Source organism: Microcaecilia unicolor, chromosome 8 (genome assembly GCF_901765095.1).
Source record: "Microcaecilia unicolor chromosome 8, aMicUni1.1, whole genome shotgun sequence".
NCBI classification, from domain to species: domain Eukaryota; kingdom Metazoa; phylum Chordata; class Amphibia; order Gymnophiona; family Siphonopidae; genus Microcaecilia; species Microcaecilia unicolor.
The window spans coordinates 154,677,433-154,697,537 of NC_044038.1; the positions used below are offsets into that span (position 1 = coordinate 154,677,433).

The 20,105-nt window shown below is 45.5% G+C and overlaps 1 protein-coding gene across 1 annotated transcript in view; it reads right to left on the minus strand.

Moving 5' to 3' along the window:
* Nucleotides 1-20,105, minus strand: part of NDST1 (N-deacetylase and N-sulfotransferase 1) — a 229,583-nt gene that overhangs the window by 163,040 nt on the left and 46,438 nt on the right. The window contains 1 exon segment of the mRNA XM_030212418.1: nt 845-921. The gene's annotated coding sequence lies outside the window, so the exon portion shown is untranslated.

The window sequence follows — 20,105 nt, forward strand, 5'->3', positions numbered from 1 at the left end:
TGTTCCCTCACCTCCAGCCAAGGAGACTTTGGAACTGAAGACAGGCCTCTGGTCCACTAGTAAATACCTGGACTTAAGTGCTTAGCAAACAGTGTTTACAACAGTGAAAGGATAAAACAATGCCTTGAGTGTGTATGGGGGTGCGGGGGGGGGGGGGGGGGGGGGGGGGCAGGGGAAGCATGGAATGAGAGTGGTTATTCTCAGATTGTTTTGCAAACTAGTTCACTCATGGGTTGTGAAACAATCATACCATATTGATAAGGTTAATAGAGGAGCACAGTTAGCATGTTAATCTGCTTTAATGCATTGACAGAAGGTTCAGAAAACAGGTTGCAGTTATACCTGTTTACAGGCCTAGCTTAATATATTTGCAGCTAGCTTGATACTCTTTCTCTCAGCGAAAAATAAATAGGCAGATCTGAACAGAGACATCATCTGAAAGGTCGCATCGTCCAAATCAGATTAGCTGATTCTGCCATTTCCTAGTGAAGACGCAGATCTTCATCTTCAATTCGGCCATGCATTAATCTGAATAGGATTTATGAGGAGCAGTGGAGAGAAAGGGCGCTGAGCCAGGGTTACATCGCTCTCTGCTACAACCACCAGATTTTAAAAATGTACTCTTTTGCAAAGCGGTGTTCCATGGAGCCCAGTGCACAGAATATAGTTTTCACTCTTAATATAAGGGGTACGAGGCCTGTCCACTGGTTCAGTTTCAGTACAGTATGCTCCCGTATGAGAAGCCTATGCTTGATTCTTGAACCTGGGTTTCTGCTCCTCAGGCTAGCCATGCTGGGGGTACTGAAGTGGCAGTTTTCACATACTGTGCAACTGTGATACTTACTGGCTAAGAGCAGACGTGTCTTGAGGGAGCCATGGTCTATGCCTCTCAGCTGAAGGACTGTCACTGGAAAGCTGGGCCTATATAAAAGGGGAGCAAAAATATAGGAAAACCCCAAAGTATGGGTCACATCTGATTCATCTGGAAGCCCAAAAGCAGGAGGGGGATGTTTCCAAGTCAGAAACCTTTACAAGGCTTACTGCCAAGGCTGTTATAAGCACCAGAGCACTGCAGCTTCCGGGGTTTTAATACCACACCTGGCACCAGCCTGGGCAAAAGACATGATGCAGTCAGGCCTAAACCAAGGAGAGCTACTACTTCCAATGCTACCGCTAGGCTGGGACCAGGCCAACAAGAGCTGTAGGGAAGACACTGGCTTGAGTGAAAAGCAGGGGAGGGGGGCAGAGGAGGGAGGGTATGTGGCTAAAAGGCAAGAGTAGTTAGACACGCAAAAGTACTGGGAATGGGAAAGGCTGGATAAGAGAAATGGGGGAGACCAGCAGGAGAGAGGAAGGAGAAGGAAACATAATCCAGAGGAATGAGAGAGCAAATATGATCATGCGACGCTTCTGAAGGCTTCTCATTGATTGCCTCTCTCTCACCATATAACCTACAAATTAGTACTCCTAGTCTTCAAAATTAGTACCACAGAGAAACCAGATTTTTTCCTTGACTGCTGACACCCTATATACCCTCAAGATCACTCAGATCTTCAGACACATCGTTGACAGTCCCTACTTTCAGAGAACAAGTGTATGACATCAGATGCTCCATTTTCTCAGTACAAGATCCTGAGCTCTGGAATAATCTACCAGAGCACCTAAGGCTACAGACATCCTTAGATTAGTTTAAGGCTGATCAGAAAATTTTCACAGATGCCTTTCATTAAGCCTTAACCCCTCTTCCAGTAAGCACTGGAAGCAGAACATTCTGGCAACACAATTACCCCTCGTGTGTACCCCCCCCCCCCCCACATCCTATCATTATTGCAGTTCTCCCCTCCTTCCCACTTTTGTCATATCTGTCTTTCTATGATGCTATCCTTTTATTACCTTAAAAGCCACTCAGATGGCGTTCCCGATGGGCGAGGTAGTAAAATACAAATAAGCTTGAAATAAACTTGAAAAGAGCAAAATAAAAAGAATAAAATGAGTGCCAAAAAATAAAACCTATACAAAAATATTAAAGAAGTAAAAACAACCCTGGCTCCTAAAAGTCTTGGTTGGCATCCACATTTTCTAAATATTTAGGGAAGGGAAAGGGAAATGGGACTTGATATACTGCCTGAGGTTTTTGCAACTACATTCAAAGCGGTTTACATATATTCAGGTACTTATTTTTCTACAAGGGGCAATGGAGGGTTAAGTGACTTGCCCTGAGTCACAAGGAGCTGCAGTGGGAATTGAACTCAGTTCCCCAGGATCAAAGTCCACTGCACTAACCACTAAGCTACAAACTTTAGACAAGATGGCCTCACTGCTGAGCAATCTGCCTCTGAACACCTCTTAGGCTATATATCACAACAGCCGAGGCTGCTGCTCCATATTTATTTATTTATTGTTCGCTTATATCCCACATTTTCCCACTCATGCAGGCACAATGTGGCTTACAAAACATAAAATAAAAAAAAATTACAGAATAGGAAGCTTAGAAAAGTTAACAAGGAGTAAGCAGGGGGAAAAACATCTAACAGGGTAAACTAGCGGGGTAAGAGACAGGAGGGGGCGTATCAGTCAGCGGTATAAAGTGAGGGGTAGGTCTTGGCAAAGAAGTATGTCTTCAACAACTTCTTAAAGAGGGCGTGGTCCGCTTGAGTTTTGAGGTGTTGCGAAAGAGCAACACATAACATGACAGCAGCTAAAGACCATGCAACCCAGTCAGTCTTTCCAATTGTACCTCCTATTCAATCTTTTCTTCATTACCATTTTTCTTTTTTTACTACATCAAACAGAACCTCTAAACCTAAGCACTTCACGATCAGACCTTCAGAAATGTTCTATACATGCAATTTCTGCTGAAGTCAATGATTGGGCATTATCCTTTTAGAAACACTGTGCACTAAGCTCTCACAAAATAAAGAAATAAAAATAAATAAAATCACACAGGTGTGCCAAAATCCACTACTACATAGCTGCAAACAATCTGATTTTCAGGAGCTCTCTAGTGCATATGTGTGAGATAGAAAACTACAGAGAACAGGGTAGAAAAGTGTAAGCTGAGAGACAGAAACAGAAATAGATAGGGACAGGGTGGGAGGGTGAGAGACACAGACACCCACAGAGCAGTATGGATAAGATAGGAGGCTGAGGGAGAAATGACTGGTGGTGACAGGAAAAAGGAATAGAAATCAAGTGGAGGGGGATGAAGAGTGGTGGTCAGGAAGCAAATGTTCAGCACTGAGGTGATAGACGTGTCTGTCCCAAGCCTTCTTAAACTCTGACACAGTCTTTGTCTCCATGACCTCCACCGGGAGGCCATTCCACATATCTGCCACTCTTTCCGTGAAAGAGTATTTCCTCACATTCGTCCTAAGCCTGTTTCCTCGTAATAGGCTTAAAGGGGAGAATAGGACCCTCTAGGGAATTTTATTGGAACTCAGCTAGCTCTATTATAATTTGGCATTTATTTTCCCACTGCAACAAAGAGAAAAACTCAATTGAGCCTTGAACATTGCAAGACACTAAATTCTTCATAGTGGCCCCTAGGACAATCAGGTGATGGAGTCCCTCAATACACTTCTTTTGTTGGTACCTTCACTTTCCCATCCTTTATTTCACTCAAGGCTTAAAGGTGGAATTGTGCTGTTTTCTCCATCTCTCTTTTCAGGGTTTTTTTTTTTTTGGGGGGGGGGGGGGTCTCATCTTCTGACATTCCAAAATCTGAAAGAAACAGCAGGGGGAAAGCAGACAACAGGGGCAGACTGACATACTCAGGGGGAGAGTGTCTGTGTGTGAGCCGGCTGCAGCTTTTAAATAGTCCTCACCACAGTGGTCCCTCTGGAAACCAAAGCATAATACCAGAACAAAAGGTCTCCCCCAAATGGATGCTATTCAGGCCCCTTTTCCTAGCTGCAACACTGGTTTTGTACCACTGTCATTCTGACATGAATGTACTGACTGTTAGGGATCATTTAGTCTTACCAGATTAGTGCATTCAAGAAGACTTAAGTCATAATAGCAAAGGCTAGGCTTTGTTATGGTTATGATTTGTTTGGGTTTTTTTTAAATATAATGTTCTATACTACTGAAATAAAGTTTACTATTGCCCATATATTTTATCAATTGGGATTGCTGTGGTGGCATGCATTACAAAGGACCTCTAATGTACTTCACCTTCAGACTTTACAAACATTAAAACATTTCTTCTGGACAATGTCACTGCAAGTAATCTAAGCCCTAGACTAGGCCAATACACAAGAGATTTGGGAGGATGGAATGAAGGAATTAGGTTCCTTTGCTATTCTTATAACTAGTCAGTTGCATTTGGCTAGACTGTGGGCCTCATGCACATTTATATCTATGGCAAAAATGAATTTGGGCATCTGGCCCTTAGGTGCAGAGTACAAATATGCAAGGGGCAAAACATTTTTTTTTCCTTTGGTTTGTTTCACACGTTCACTTTGATAAACAATGTTTAAATGTACATTTTGCTAATCAATTTAATGCACTTTAATTAGGTTAACATGTGTCAAATTGATTTAACGTGCACCAAAGGCACATTAACAACCCAAACTCGCACTAAGGAATTGACTTCCCTACTATAGAGAGAAAAGTCATTTGCCTGATATCACACAAGGAATAAAAGATGTAGGTATAGAGCTTGCAGTTCCTCATTCCTCATCCTTTCCAAGCATCCTGTTCCTTTTCCCCTTCTCACCCGATTCAGTTTGTGTCATTAAAACTTCCTCTGAAAATTAAAGCAAATGTCAAACACAGGACTCCAAAAATCACTGCATTAATCTAACAGCAGGAAGAATCATTGAGCAAGTATCTACCATGCTGAAACAGCCTGGCTGCTGACAATGGCAAAAATGGATGACAATAAAAATCACCTTAGAAAAGAAGCAGGGAGCTGATAAGAAAATTGCTAAATTAAATCTGAAATTTTAACTCTGGCGATGAGTCTTTAAATTGTAAACCTTTTAAACACCTTTAGATCTCAAGGTGAAGGTTATGAAGGTGTTTGACCTCTTGCACTTTTGTCTTTTCTTGGGTTGGTGGGAATTATATTTTCCTCTCCTACACACCACTGGGGTTCCTGAGGTCTCTCGGTCTGCTGGGCCAAGGCACATTCTGTGTGTCAGAAGCTCCTTAGGCAAATTTAACTGGGTAGCACTACACTCCTAATAGACTCTGTGTATCAGTAATCTTACCAGTTGGCACTGTAGGATTAAACGTTTTAAGTCACGTTCATTGTTGATTTAAATCTTGAATTGATAATGAATGTGACTGTTGGGAAGACTGGAGTACCGTTCAGGTCTTTATCTGCTGTCATTTCCTATTTTACTACGTAACAGTTCTGAGAGAATAGACCTTTTAAAGTTGTAAATTCAGACCAAGCCTGGAAATCAAAGGTTTCCAGTAACAGAGAAACAAATGACTGTACTTTGCACTTTGCTATATGCTGCAGAGAAGATGTTGGCCATTTGGTAAACTTCTGTCTCTACTACTTACTGTAAAGAAGCCTAGTAATTTAGCTGAGTTTTTAAAAGATTTGGAGAAATTTCTGGACACATCCATTAACAATTATCCATCTCTTAATTCTGGAAGTCAGCAACAAAGTAGAGGGCTACACAGGAATGGGGACTGTGGGAATCCCATAGGGATGGAAGAAGTTATCACAGGATTTCTGCAGGAGTGTAGTCAAAATCTCTGGCAATTCCAGAATGAGATTTGGAACATACAGAGACAGGCAGCTAGAGCACCAGAATAAGATTTGGAACGCTCAGAAAGGCAGCTGGAACACCGGAATAAGGCTTGGAACATACATTGGTTGAGTGTATATCATCCAAAAAACCATGGGAAGTAGTTGGGGTTGGCAGTAAACAAGTGAGCAAGTAAATAATAGTGTTGAATCCTGTGAGTACAGGTGTGGATATAATGGATCTTAGCGGGTACGGATGGGAATGGGTTAGATTCCACTGGGGATGGATGAAATTTCTGTCCCTGTGCAACTCTGTATAACAAAGAAGGAATTGTCTCATTAAATCTGTGGAGTACTTGCAAGTATCTCAGACTGACATATGCAAGACAGGATGCTGGACTCAGCCACTGATCTGAATGGCACCATCATGTCTTATGTTCTTATTTCTACAGTGCTAACGACTTATACATAAAAAGACAACCCCTGCACCACGGAGCTTACAGTCTAGTTATGCCAGGCACACAGACAAGACAAACAAGAGACTTGAGGAAGTATTTGTTCTAGAAAACATATTTAAAAATCAAAAAGGCTATGATTATGGAGAGCCAGGGCTTAAAATTTCAAAGCAGCCTGGAACAGGTGGTTTTACTATGCAGGCTTTGAAGACTTCAGATTACAGAGTAAAACCTGATTGTACAGAGAATGGACAACTGCCTTGCACAACACACAGACACACACACAGTTCCAGGCTGTCCTTTAATCCAGTGGTTCTCCACCCAGTCCTCAGGGCACACACAGTCAGATTTCAGGATATCTACAATGAACATGCATGAGGTAGACATATACCAAGGGGGCAGTGCATGCAAATTTCTCTCATTCATACTCATTGCGGATATCCTGAATACCTGACTGGCTGTGTCTTCGAGCATGGGTTGAGAACCATGATTTAACCCACTCCTTCCAATGGAAAAATCATTTTAAATTCCTGTATTGCAACTGTTTTCAGAAAGGTAGGATGTTTGCAAAAATATACATCCCATGCAAATTGTCCAGCTCTACCTTGTCTTTGCTGTGCCATTTGGGGACCCTTTTACTAAGCCACGTAGGAGCCTATGCGCGCCCAAGGCACGCCAATTCAGAACTACCGCATGGCCTGGGCTGTAATTTCATGTGTTACGCATGTCCACTACGCCCGCTGGAAAATATATTTTGTTTTCCTGTGCGTGGTGCTAACTGGGCGGCAATCAGCATTGTACGCACACTGACGATTACTGCCCGGTTAACACACAAGACCTTACTGCTAAGTGAATGGGTGGCAGAAAGGTCTCGGGCCCCAAATGGATGAGCGCCAATTTTCATTTTGCCAAACATCCATTTTTGCCCTCCCCCTCCCCCCCCCCCCCACACACACCAAAAGGCCTTTGTTGCAGGTGCGTTGAAAAACAAAATGGACCTGGACATGTCCAATATACACACTTACACCAGCGCAGGTCACATTTCGGCACACCTTAGTAAAAGGACCCCTCAGGATTTTTGGTTTTGACCCTGCCCATATCTTGGTCTCCAGTACTCTGAGATTGTATGCCTGAGGTGTCTCCTTTCTCTGCACTTTTTAATGTTATTACTCCAAACAAATTACTTTTGTCTGTTCATGCCTGCAGATAATTCGCCTCTAAAATGTGAGACAAGGGTTCACTTCATTCACATGGCCTCATGCCTGAAGGCAGGGTTCATTCCCTTTCTCCTTCTCCCCTTCCCACTACCAGGCAGACTGATCCAACCCTGGTTTGTACTTACAATTTCTCCAAGATAAGTGGGAATACAAAGATTGCAATGACAGCAAAACCAGGCCTCAGCAAGCTTATCATGCTAAGAATGGAGCCTATTGGCAGACTACCTGGAGATATGGAAAGATGAATCAAATAAGAGATGCGAGAGAAAAAAAAAAAAAGGATATAGAGAGAAGAAAACAGCAATTAAAGCATTTAAGATGAGAAGAGCGAGAAAGAGACGCAATCTACATTCTCCTTGGCAGCAGGACAAATCAGATTTTATTTAATATCTCTTACGTACACCAGAGTCTAAGAAGAAGAAAAGATGATCTTAATTTCCTTTCAGATCTGAATCTTTGATCTAATTATTCACTTTTCCCAAAAACAAACTAAAGGCGATTTACAATCAGGCATAGTAGGTATTTCCGTAGTCAAAGATAGCTTACAGTCTTTGTTTTTAACTCAGTCACTAGAGAGTGAAGGCACAAGAGCAAATACTCAAACATTACCTCACACCTCCTAAAATCTAAAGTAAATGAGACCATGAGAACAGGAGAGAATGTACAGCCAAAGCTTGCTGAGGGCCTCTCTTTAGCAAATATGTTCCTCCTCACCACACACAGTCCCAGGCTTTGAAGTTTAAGCCATGGAAAAAAAATCATAAATGACGCAATTTTATGATGTTTAATATAAAATCACAGAACCAAAAATAAGTCAATGTTCTGTGGTTTTTACATTATATACCATAAATAGGGAGCCTACAAAATCAAAGGAGAAAATAGAGACTGAGCGGGAAGGAGAAGAGAGTTGAGTCAGATTATGTAAATATAACAATAGCATACAAACCATAACTATAAAGGAACAGCGCATTTCAGTTGAGTTTAAAATAAAAATCTGCTGGAATTAAGGACAAAATACTGACCTTGCATTTTACAGGAATTTATGAGGGACCAAGGAAAAGTCTGAAGGGGGTCTCCCTGTCTCAAACCAGCGGTTCTCAAACTTTCTTCTGTTGCAACACACCTGACAATGTTCATGTATGTGGAGACCGGCAAAAAGGAAAAAACACTTAGGAACAGAAACTTGTTAACTTTAAAATGGATACATTTAAGGCCCTATATATCTAGAAGAAAAAAAAGTGCCATTTAATAAAAATAAATAGATGGCTGTGCTAAAAAAACTAATGAAGGGAAAATTAGGTTCTTACCTTGGTAATTTTCTTTCCTTTAGTCATAGCAGATGAATCCATTACGAGTGGGTTGTGTCCATCAACCAGCAGGGGGAGATAGAGAGCCCTGAAAAACCATAGTGCCTCATGGCCAGCTAGCTCCATCTGCCTCTTCAGTATTTGAAGCTTCCAAAGCAGTGTGACACCGCAAAGCATAACAACATGAACTTTCCTCACAGCAGATGAATGCCCCAAAACTGGAGCTATAATTCAAAGGAGGGAATGAACTCATCCTCCTGGAGGGAATGAACTCATCCTCCTGTAACTGAACAGAAATCCTGAAGACTGTTTTCCAACTTCTGCCAATGAGGGAACATATCTACAGGAAAAACTGAACATAAATCACATAATGAACCACTGAGGGAGGGCTCATGGATTTATCTGCTATGACTAAAGGAAAGAAAATTACCAAGGTAAGAACCTAATTTTCCCTTCCTTGTCATCAAGCAGATGAATCCATTACAAGTGGGATGTATCAAAGCAAACAAGCCACACCACACGCCAGCACTTGTGCTCCAAAATGCGCGTCTCTCTTGGCAGCCACATCCAGCCTGTAATGTCGGGCAAACGAGAGCTTAGAAGCCCAAGTAGCTGCACTACATATCTCTTGAAGAGAGTGCGCGCCAGTTTCAGCCCAAGAAGAGGAAATAGCTCTTGTGGAATGTGCCTTAAAGGCTTCAGGCGGAGGCCGGCCAGATAGCAGATATGCTGAAAAGATAGCTTCTTTGAGCCAACGGGCTATAGTGGCCTTAGACGCTGGAGACCCTCTGTGTGGACCTGACAAAAGAACAAAAAGATGGTCAGAGGTCCTGAAGGCATTTGACATGCGCAGATATTGCAACAGAGCCCTTCGCACATCCAGAAGGTGCAACTGCCCATAGGTTCTGGAAACTCCTCTTTAGAAAAGGAGGGCAGGAAAATAGGCTGGTTTAGGTGAAACGCTGAAACCACCTTGCAGAAATGGGTCTCGACAGGACAGCGCCTGGAGCTCAGATACCTGTCTCGCGGATGTCACGGCCACCAAAAAGACCGTCTTTAAGGTCACATCCTTCTCCAAAGCTCGCCTAAGCGGCTCGAAGGGCGAACACTGAAGGGCCTTTAAAACTAACCCCAGGTTCCAGGCCGGACACGGAGCCTGCACGGGAGGACAGATCCGAAGCACCCTCTAAGAAACCGTGTCACATCCGGGCAAGCAGCCAGAGAGAGGCCAGCGACCTTCCCTTGAAAACATGCTAAGGCTGCCACTTGAACACGCAGGGAATTATAGGCCAAGCCTTTTTGTAAACCATCCTGCAAAAAGTCAAGTATCGGCGAGACAGAAGCCCACATGGGTGTGATCGCTTTAGAAGCACACCAAGCCTCAAATTGGTGCCAAATCCTGGCAAAAGCCATGGAAGTGGAACGCTTGCGGGCCTGTAGGAGAGTGGAAATGACTTTAGGAGAGGAAACGGCAGGGGATCCTCTACCAGCATCCGCCGGAGGTCCGCATACCATGGCCTCCTGGGCCAATCCAGGGCAATGAGAACCACCTCTCCTTGGTGGAGCCGAATCCGCAGGAGTACTCGCCCTATCAAGGGCCACAGAGGGAACACATACAGGAGGCCTTGAGGCCAGGGTTGAGCCAAGGCATCCAACCCTGCCGAGCAAGGATCTCTCAGTCTGCTGTAGAAGCACGGACTTTGGCATTTGTGCTTGACGCCATAAGATCCATTACGGGCTTTCCCCATTTGGCACATATCTGCAGAAATACTTCGTCTGCAAGTTCCCATTCCATTGGGTCGATTTGATTCCTGCTCAGATAATCAGCTTGCACGTTGCTCTGACCTGCAATATGAGCTGCTGACAGAAACTGCAGATCAAGCTCGGCCCAGTGGCAAATCTGCGCGGCCTGCGCTGCTAGTGGTGAATTATGTAGGCCACTGCTGTCGTGTTGTCTGACAGAACTTAGACAGCAAATCCTTCCATGGTCCATTGAAAGGCCAGAAGCGCCTGGAAAATCACTTTCAACTTCAAGCGATTGATGGACCACTCCGACTCCTCGGTTGTCCAAAGACCCTGGGCATGCCTTCCCCGGCAATGTGCACCCCAGCCCTTCAGGCTGGCATCTGTTACCACCAGGCACCAATCGGGGAGCGCTAGCGGCATTCCTCGCCGCAGCATGCTGTCTGAGAGCCATCACTCCATACTGAGCCGGGCCGCAGGGAGACACGCGAGTCTGCATTGATAATCCTGAGATATTGGAGACCACCGTAGAAAGGAACACTGCAGAGGTCTCAGGTGCGCTCTCACCCAAGGCACCACTTCCAAAGTGGCCGTCATCGACCCCCAACAGCTGGACAATGTCCCAAGCTCGCGGGCGAGGCATCCTCGGGAGCAGACGGACCTGGTTCTGAAGCTTGCACCGCCTTTGCTCGGGTAGGAAGACCATTCCCCGAGGCTGTGTTGAACCGGACCCCCAAATATTCTAGAGATTGAGAGGAGGGTCAGGTGACTTTTGGCTATATTGACGACCCAGCCCAGAGATTGCAGTACTGAGACCACTCTGGCTGTAACCTGATGACTCTCTTCTGCAGAGTCTGCTCTGATGAGCCAGTTGTCTAGGTACGGGTGAACCCTGATACCCTCTCGCCTGAGAAAAGCAGCTACTACCACCATTACCTTGGAAAAGGTTCGGGGAGCTGTGGCGAGGCCAAAAGGCAAGGCCCGAAACTGGAAATGTTTTCCCATCACCGCAAAACGCAGAAACCTCTGGTGCGGGGGCCAAATTGGTATGTGCAAGTAAGCTTCTTTCAGGTCCAGAGACGTGAGAAACGCTCCTGTCTGTACCACCGCTATGATGGAGTGCAGGGTTTCCATGTGAAAATGCCGCACGTTCAGAGACTTGTTGACTTGTTTTAAGTCCAGGATAGGCCGAAAAGACCCTCCTTTTCGCGGCACCACGAAGTAAATGGAGTAACGGCCAGAGCCGCATTCGGCGGGAGGCACGGGGGAAACCGCCCCAATGTGAATCAAGCCTTGCAAGGTCTCCTCTACCGCCGCCCATTTGGTGGCAGAACCGCATCGGGACTCCACAAACACGTCTCTTATCGGGGCACTGAATTCTATTCTGTAGCCTTCTCTGATCAGGTCCAAGACCCACTGATCTGAGGAAATCTTGGCCCACTCCTCGAGAAAAAGAGAAAGTCGTCCTCCTATCACAGGAATCGAGGAGGGGGCCGGCGCACCATCACTGAGAGGGTCGCCCTTGAACTCCAGGTCTTGAGCCTGCTGCTGCGGAATGTTTGTCCGAGCGAAAGGAGTTCCTCTGCTGAAAACGGGCACACGAAGTGAACCCAGCAGAATGCCCTGGGCGGTACCTTCTAGCTTCATGGAAGCGAGGTCTGTAAGAGGAGGGAACCGCCTGACCCTTGGAAGAAGGCCGCGGCCTATCCTTGGGTAAGCGCTGGGGTTTGGCATCCCCCAGGCCTTTCACAATTTTCTCCAACTCCTCACCAAACAGGAGAAGGCTTTGAAAGGGCAACTTCACCAACCTTTGCTTAGAGGCCATGTCAGCTGCCCAATGCCGTAGCCACAGAAGACAGCGAGCCGCCACCGCTACAGCCATCTGTTTAGCTGAAGCTCCGACCAGATCATAAAGGGCATCAGCCAAAAATGACAAGGCCGACTCCATCCGCGGTGCCACCTCCGTAAGGGGCTCCGCTCCATCTCTGGGCTGTTCCACTGCCTGTTGTAACCAAGTGAGGCAGGCTCGGGCAGCGTAGCAGCTACATGCAGACACCCGTAAGGATAGGCCTGAAATTTCAAAGGACCGTTTCATAGCTGCCTCTAGGCGACGGTCCTGCATGTCCTTCAGGGCAACTCCTCCTTCCACTGGGAGGGTAGTTTTCTTTGTCACAGCCGTGACTAGGGCATCCACTTTAGGCACTGCTAGCCGCGCCAAATGCTCCTCACTTAGAGGGTATAATTGCCCCATAGCCCTGGCGACTTTCAAAGGCCCCTCGGGGTCAGCCCATTGAGCTGTGATAAGTTCTTGGATGGAGTCATGCAAAGGGAAGGCTTGAGCAGGCTTCTTAGTACTTGCCATCCTCGGATTACCAGAGGAGGTCTCAGTACTCCCAGGGTCTTCTATACAGAGGACCTGCAAGGCATCAGTAATAAGTGCTGGCAGCTCATCACGGTGGAAAATCCTCACCGAAGGATCATCTGGATCCGGTGGCAATCCTGCACCTTCTTCTGGCTCTCCAGACCACGAAGGCCTGCTAGACCCCACAGAGTCCTCACATCCCGACCACGGGGGGTGGGGGTGTGCCACTCTCTGAAGGGGAATCCACCCTTCTGCGCTTGTCTTGTGGCCATCTGTCAAGGGAAAACGCGCCTGACGGTAATCCAAGGCCAGACTCCACTGGAGGGGATACAGAAAGCAGGGCCGCAGAGGACCACTGCAGAAGAGCTCTTTTTAACATGTATGCATTATGCAGCAATAAAACAAATTCAGGGGAAAATGGCTCACGAGGCGCCCCTCCAGGCTCAAACCCTTCCGCCTCAGCGGGGGTCGTGCCATGCTGTTCCAAAATGGCGCCCGCTGCCAGCTCCACAGAGCGGGAAGGAACATCGCTCGCCATGTTCAGGCCGGCTCTTCCGTCTGAAAAGCACGCCTTACAGAACCCCGCTGCAGATTTGCGCTTGCCACAAACGGAACAGCGCTTTACTTTCTCAGCAGCCATTGCCGAAAACGGCGGAAATTCAAAATGGCGGTTTCGCGCCAAAATCGCCCTGAACGTGGGCCCTCCCCGGAGGAGCTACAAAATGCTCTTACCTCACCAGAGTCTCCGAGCTCCGGTCACGCTGCACAATCAGAAGAAAACCTTTTTTTTTTTTTTTTTAAACGCTGTGAGGAAAGTTTGAGGCGACAGCGAAAGAGGCAAATTTCCAATTCCGGAGGATCAGTAGCGTGGGAAAGGCAGGGAAAGGGCGAACCTATGTGCCTGCATCCACAGCGTGGGAAAAGACAGGGACAGGACTATTTGTCTACTTCCACATCGGGGGCTGGGTAAGGCAGGGAAAGGGCTAACTTATTTGCCTTTAAAGTGGGCACCATCAGCCACAACACCCCTGCTACAACTGGCAAAAGCACAGGCGCCACCCCACGCAGATTTTCTGAAGGAGCTTGAACAAACTGCAACCACCCTGCTGGGGAGATACTGAAGAGGCAGATGGAGCTAGCTGGCCATGAGGCACTATGTTTTTTCCGTGCTCTCTATCTCCCCCTGCTGGTTGATGGACACAACCCACTCGTAATGGACTCATCTGCTTGATGACAAGGAATAAGTGGATATACTAAAATGTAAGTACTAAAAATGTTGTTAGAGTTGATCTACAATCAATCTCTAAAATTAACTACGATGTTAATGTGTTGCGGTAGTGGATTGCTTTCTATTCCTTTCTCGAAAGACTGATTTCCTCCTCTCCAGAACTTTTAAATCATTGATTGCATGGTTGTAAGTATTCCAGTATTCAACTATAGGTGCTGAAGTGATTGATGCAACTTCTGTGTTCTATGATCCTTGTTTTGACCAACCGTATTGTTTTGCCCACATAGAGGAGTTCACAGGGGCATTTGATGATGTGACACATGCAGTATTGCAATCTGATGAATGTTGTAAAGAGATGGTCTTGTTTGACTGCGGGTGGATGAAAACATTGGTGCTAATGGTATGTGTAAAAACGCTGTACCTCCCGCAAGGTCCCCCCCCCCCCCCCAAAAAAAAAATATCAAATGGTAGGTTCTGGAAGTAGATAGGGCTGCTCTCTGTACATGGGACTATTATCTCCTTCAAATTTCTCTCTTGCATATGCAATGGCCAAATCTTAGTTCCTAAAACACTCATGTCATTCTAAAGTGTTCCAATGTTTTCTGATGATTTTTTGTTGTATTTGGGCTGCTACGTGGGAACACTGCAAAGTACACACCACATCTGGAACACACTTTCCTTGATGTTCAATCAAGATATCACTTCTCATCTTTTGTCTTGCTTTATTTAAACCCTCCTGGATGCAGCTGTCAGGGTAGTCTCTCTTGTGGAATCTTTCTGATATGACTGGTGATTGCTCCTCGGAACTGGAGGAAATTTCTTTTCAACCAAAAAAATTGGCAATATGGAAGGTTCCTTTTTAGAGAAGACTGGTGTAAGATAGGAAAACGTTTCTATCTTACACCAGTCTTCTCTATCTGTAGAGTGCTGTCTCAAAACCATAGTCTTTTAAAAATAATTAAGTCCAGGAAGCTGATTTCAGATGCATCGTATTGCATTTTGAATGTCAGATGCTGATCTTGTTGGTTCAGCCATAATAAGAAATCTTGTAATACAGTGACATCCCCTAGATATTGGATAAAAATATCATCAGTGTACCATTTGTAAAAAATGGCCCAATTCTTGTATGGATGATCTTATAAGTGGATACCTTCAAAACGTGCAACAGAGGGTATCAGTATCTGGAGCCATGGGTAACACTTTTTCTGTCTGCCACTGCTATTAAACCTGGATATTCAATATCAGGCCATTTCTGGTGACTGCCATTGAATAACTGGGGCTTTTTTTAACCACTGAAAAGTTAACCAGTTATACCGATATTCAGTGCTAACTGGTTAAGTTTTTACCAGTCAAGGAAAGGACAGCTATTTATGCAGTCCTATTTGACCGCTACTTATCTGGTTAGGCACTGAATATCGGTGCCTATCCAGATAAATCACGCAATATAGCTGGTAGTGTGCTAGGCGTTAAGCGGCAATATTCAGCAGGAGGAAGTCGGTTATCTCCTGCTGGGCATTAGCGGTTAGACCCCGATTGTCCCGTCTTCCGCCGGGACCAACGCGCGCCTGCTCGCCGCTGGCGCCGGGGGACCGTGGGACCCGGGGCCGCCAGGGATGGCCGGCCTTCGCCGCGGGTCCTCCGGTGGCCGGCCATCGCCAGCCAGAAGGGAGAGGCGGCCATTACCTTAGTCCGGCGGCAGAGGATCGCCGGTTGTTCCCGCCTTGTTCCTGCCGGTGGCCGGCTTTCCAGTTCCGCTATGGAACCCCTGCAACATGGTGCCGGCGGTAGATAGCCGGCGTCTCTTCCGGTTGCGGGGCCAAGCAGGGGAAGTGGTGACTGGCGTCACCTTGGATTGGATACGTAAAGGCTCATCCGCAGGAAGCACCAGCTGGGGCCCCACGCTAATGGGAAGGCCTACTTAAGGAGCACCACTCCTCTTGGCCAGTGCTTCGGCTTCTCGTTCCTGAGAGCTCCGCATCGTTGGATGGAACTCTGTACCTTGCTATCGGACTTTGCCTGTCTCGACGACTGCCTGCTACTGACTCTCCTGGACCGCTGCCTGTCTCGACCACTGCCTGTTACTGACTCTCCTTGACCGCTGCCTGTCTCGACCACTGCCTGCTACCGATTCTCCAGGACCGCTGCCTGTCTCGACCACTGCCTGCTACTGACTCTCCTTGACCGCTGCCTGTCTCGACCACTGCCTGCTACCGATTCCCCTTGTTCACTGTCTGCTTCTTCCAGAAGCCCTGTCCGCCCCCTGTTCCCGAAGCCCTGTAGGCTGCCCGCACCTGGAGGCTCAACTTCCAGGGAACGGCGGCCTTCCCAGACGAAGAGTGGGGGTGGGTCGGCTGTCCTCTGGAGAAGGAGGGGTTTACTCCGCCGTCTCCGGCTGGATCCAAGAGCTCACACCCGTAATCTGCTCAACCTTTGGCGGAGCAAGACACCGATATACTATTTAACCAATCAGTGGCTGTTCCTGACCAGTTAAATAGCGCTGAATATCAGGGGGATTCTTATTATTAACATGGACTCCTCTTTTGATTTAAACAAAATTACTTCAGTTGAGGTGTTGTGTTTCAAGTTTCCAAATCACAGTATGCATGGGGACATAACCTGGTCCCAATTCACTTCTGACCCATCCCCATGGTATTAATGACTGTTAGAATCCCAAGTAGAGGTGTGGAGGGAGATAGGGACACTGGGAAACCATGGAAAAAAGGCAATCTATTTTCCAAGCTGAGACTCGGCCTCTTCCCTCAGTGAGGTGGTAGGTCAGCAACCCGAATGCAAATGTTTGGCAAGCAGCGTGTCGCATTAAAGATGGCGACATGGTGCATCGGGGCAATGATTACCCTGAATGTAGCTGTTTTTGTCCGCTGGCAGCATATGGTTCACAATGAGTAAGTCATGCGGCACCTTAACTCCCATACTGGCTTTGTGTAGTCTCACAGGACTGTGAAACTGGTGGAGAAGTTCAGGCACTGTGTGGCTCAAACTTGCGGAGAACAGGTGTTTTGTTGGTGGAGAGATAAAATGTAATTTAATCTAATCAAAATATTTATATTCTTCCTATGCAATCTTTGGTCCATTCAAGGCAAATTACATCAATCTTCACAATAACATTCTGATTAAAAAGTTAGGGATGAGCACAAGATATTTTTCAATATGCTTTGGGGGAGGGGGGTTCCCTGACTTTCGGTCATTTTTCAGTTCATTTCACACATATAGCACAGCTAAACTGACTTCAATATTAGACTGGTTTTGCACACATTAATTTTTTTAAAGTGTGCTAACAAATGCACATCCCTAAGTAAAAGGACATTCCGGACTGAAATGTCCTTGGTACCGGGATGAAATGTGTAGGTGGCAAATGCTGTCTATCAGATGGGGATGAACAAGTTGATCTCTGGAGATTTTTACCATCCTATTTTTCCTGTGATTTTCTGTTTTATTTGGTTACAGTTCCCCTTTGCCACAGTGGTAACAATTCTCTAAGCTTATCTACATTTCTTATTCTCTTGTACATATGGAATTAAAATATTCCAATTTAAAATTAGACCCAAACCCCTTAAATATCATTTTATGTTGCTTTTTTTCAGTTGCAAAGCAATAAGGAATTTGCAGCTTTGCACATTTATACCAATGGCATCATTTTACAGATCTTCCTCTCTTGCCAAGTCTCAGTGTTTGAGATGCATCACCCTTGGTATCTGTAAACATCTATTCAAGAATCTGGAGATGAAAAACTTTGCAGCATAACCAGGCATTGTATAATGATATAAGAATGGTGATATTATTTGTTCTCGGCTCTGGTATACTGCAGTGCATGACAGCAGCAGAAAAGGAGGAGGAGCAAAGTGATGTTATCCGGTTACAGCTGGATAATCTGAAGCATAGGCAAGTCAACTGATTTGACCAAGGTCATACAGAGTCAGTAGAAGAATTAGGCCAAGAACCAAGATTTTATGTCCCTCAGTTGGGCACCTCTACTGCTTCTCTTAGGCTACGGCAATGAAAGGAAAAGAAGGAGACAGGAAATAGTGCTGTTACTATTAAATATGGCTGACACCACAGGCCTTTCAGTCACAGGATATATTATACGACAGACACAGTATGGCAGAAGGCATTTTATAAATAGAGGGAACACCTGCCCAGAGGACTCTAGTCCTACAGCGATGCCTTTGCAACATTTAAAAACAAACTTCCATTGCATTTCTCCAACAATACAGAACTAAAAGTTCATTTTCTCTCTTCTCTCTGCAGTTTGCCCCCTCACTACTCCAGTTCCAAGAGTTAATCAGCTTCAGGGGAGAGTGTGTAATTGCATTCATTCTGCTCAGTGGATTGGAGATGCTTAGTCCACAGTTTACAAAGAGCAGCCTTCAGGATCATGTTTAGTGGATATTTGTGCCAGCCTCTTCTGGGTTGTTTTTTTTTCTGTAAAGACTTCTCTATAGTCAGGAGCTTTTAACAATCTATTCTTCACCACCCGCTCCCCCTACCAACTTATTCAGGCCTCTTTCATTGGGAGGAATGAATTAAGAACGGGTTATTATTTATTTGGATTTTCTCACATGTTTTTCAGTAGTATCTTAAGATGAAATACATTCAAGGACATTAGATATTTCCCTGTCAATGGTTAAGGGGCCCTTTTACCAAACTGCAAAGTGGCCTTCGCATGCTCTTACACGTGTCATTTCCGAGAACTAAGGCCATTTTTACCACAGAAGTAAAATAGCCAATTTTCCTATTTCCCTTATTAATGGCTATGCGTTAAATTTTTCCATTAGTGAGTGAGCCCCTACCAACATCCATTAAGTAGGTGGTAAGGGATCACACACTAAGTGCATGCTAATTGGTTAGCGCACAGCAATATAGCTGCGCTTAGTGCAGAACATGCCTTCTTTTCACCCCCAGCCCTAAAAAATAAAATGCGTGGATCCCAAAATTACTGTGGGACACCTGAGCACATCCCATGGTAAGGCATTTTGCTGTGGTTAACAAGTATTAGTGCTTATCGCAGCTTGATAAAAGCGTCCCTAAGCGACTTGCCAAAGAGCACAAGAAGCAACAGTGGGATGTGAACCAGGCACCCCTCGATGTCAAACCCCGTACTGTAACCGCTAAGGTACTCCTCCATTAAAAATATAGACCGATACGATTTCTCTCACAGGAGCAGGAGAAGAGTGGAAACAGAATCAGGCTCTTCAAAATACAGACCAAAGGTGTCCAACGTAGCCTTTGGTCTGTTTTTTTTTTGTTAACAGCCTGATTCTGTTCCCACAAGTATCAACCAAGCAGGCCCAGTCAAGAAGAGTGTCCAGCAACCCCACAGCATAGCAATACTGTACTTACTTTAATGGTGTAGCCATGCAGCCTTCTGGTCTCTTTATTCACATTAATTAATCTTCTCCCCCCAACAGCTGGAACAGGTCTCAAGATAAGAGCTGCAGGATTTAGTTGCTTTTATTGCAAGATTTGGTCATGTCAGTGTTATGGTATAAGCCAATCATCAGAATTAAATGTGTAGCATGATGTTGTGTTGGATCAGATACATATATATACACCAATATATTTGTGCAGCTTTTAAAAATATATTTTTGACACTGCAGCAGAGAAAAGTTTCATTTCAAGCCCCTCTCTCCCTATCCCTTTTTCTGGGAACTTCTGATAGCAGGGATAGTCAATTACAAACACTTAAAGACAAAAGAGAGATATATAGCTTCCTCTGCCCTCCCACCTAACAAAAGCTTGACTAAGGTGGGCACCTGAATACCCCATTGAAAACAAAGAACTCAGAGGAAAAGCATAAATAGAACATTTGCCTGTCATCAGAGGTATACCTGCCCCTCCCATCATCTATCAGACAAATGGACGCCAGGACATCTGCAGAAAGAAGGACTTATAATATGGTCATGTGAACAGACTACATTAACCATAATGCCTTGCAAAATATCCAGGACATGCACACACCATGCTTCTCTGCTAACATTATAAAAGGCCTGGAAACAGCCCAGCTCGTCCTCTTGGAACCTGCCTCCTCTTGGGACCTGCTGCTCTCTTTGGGGTCTCCTGATGCCTTGCTC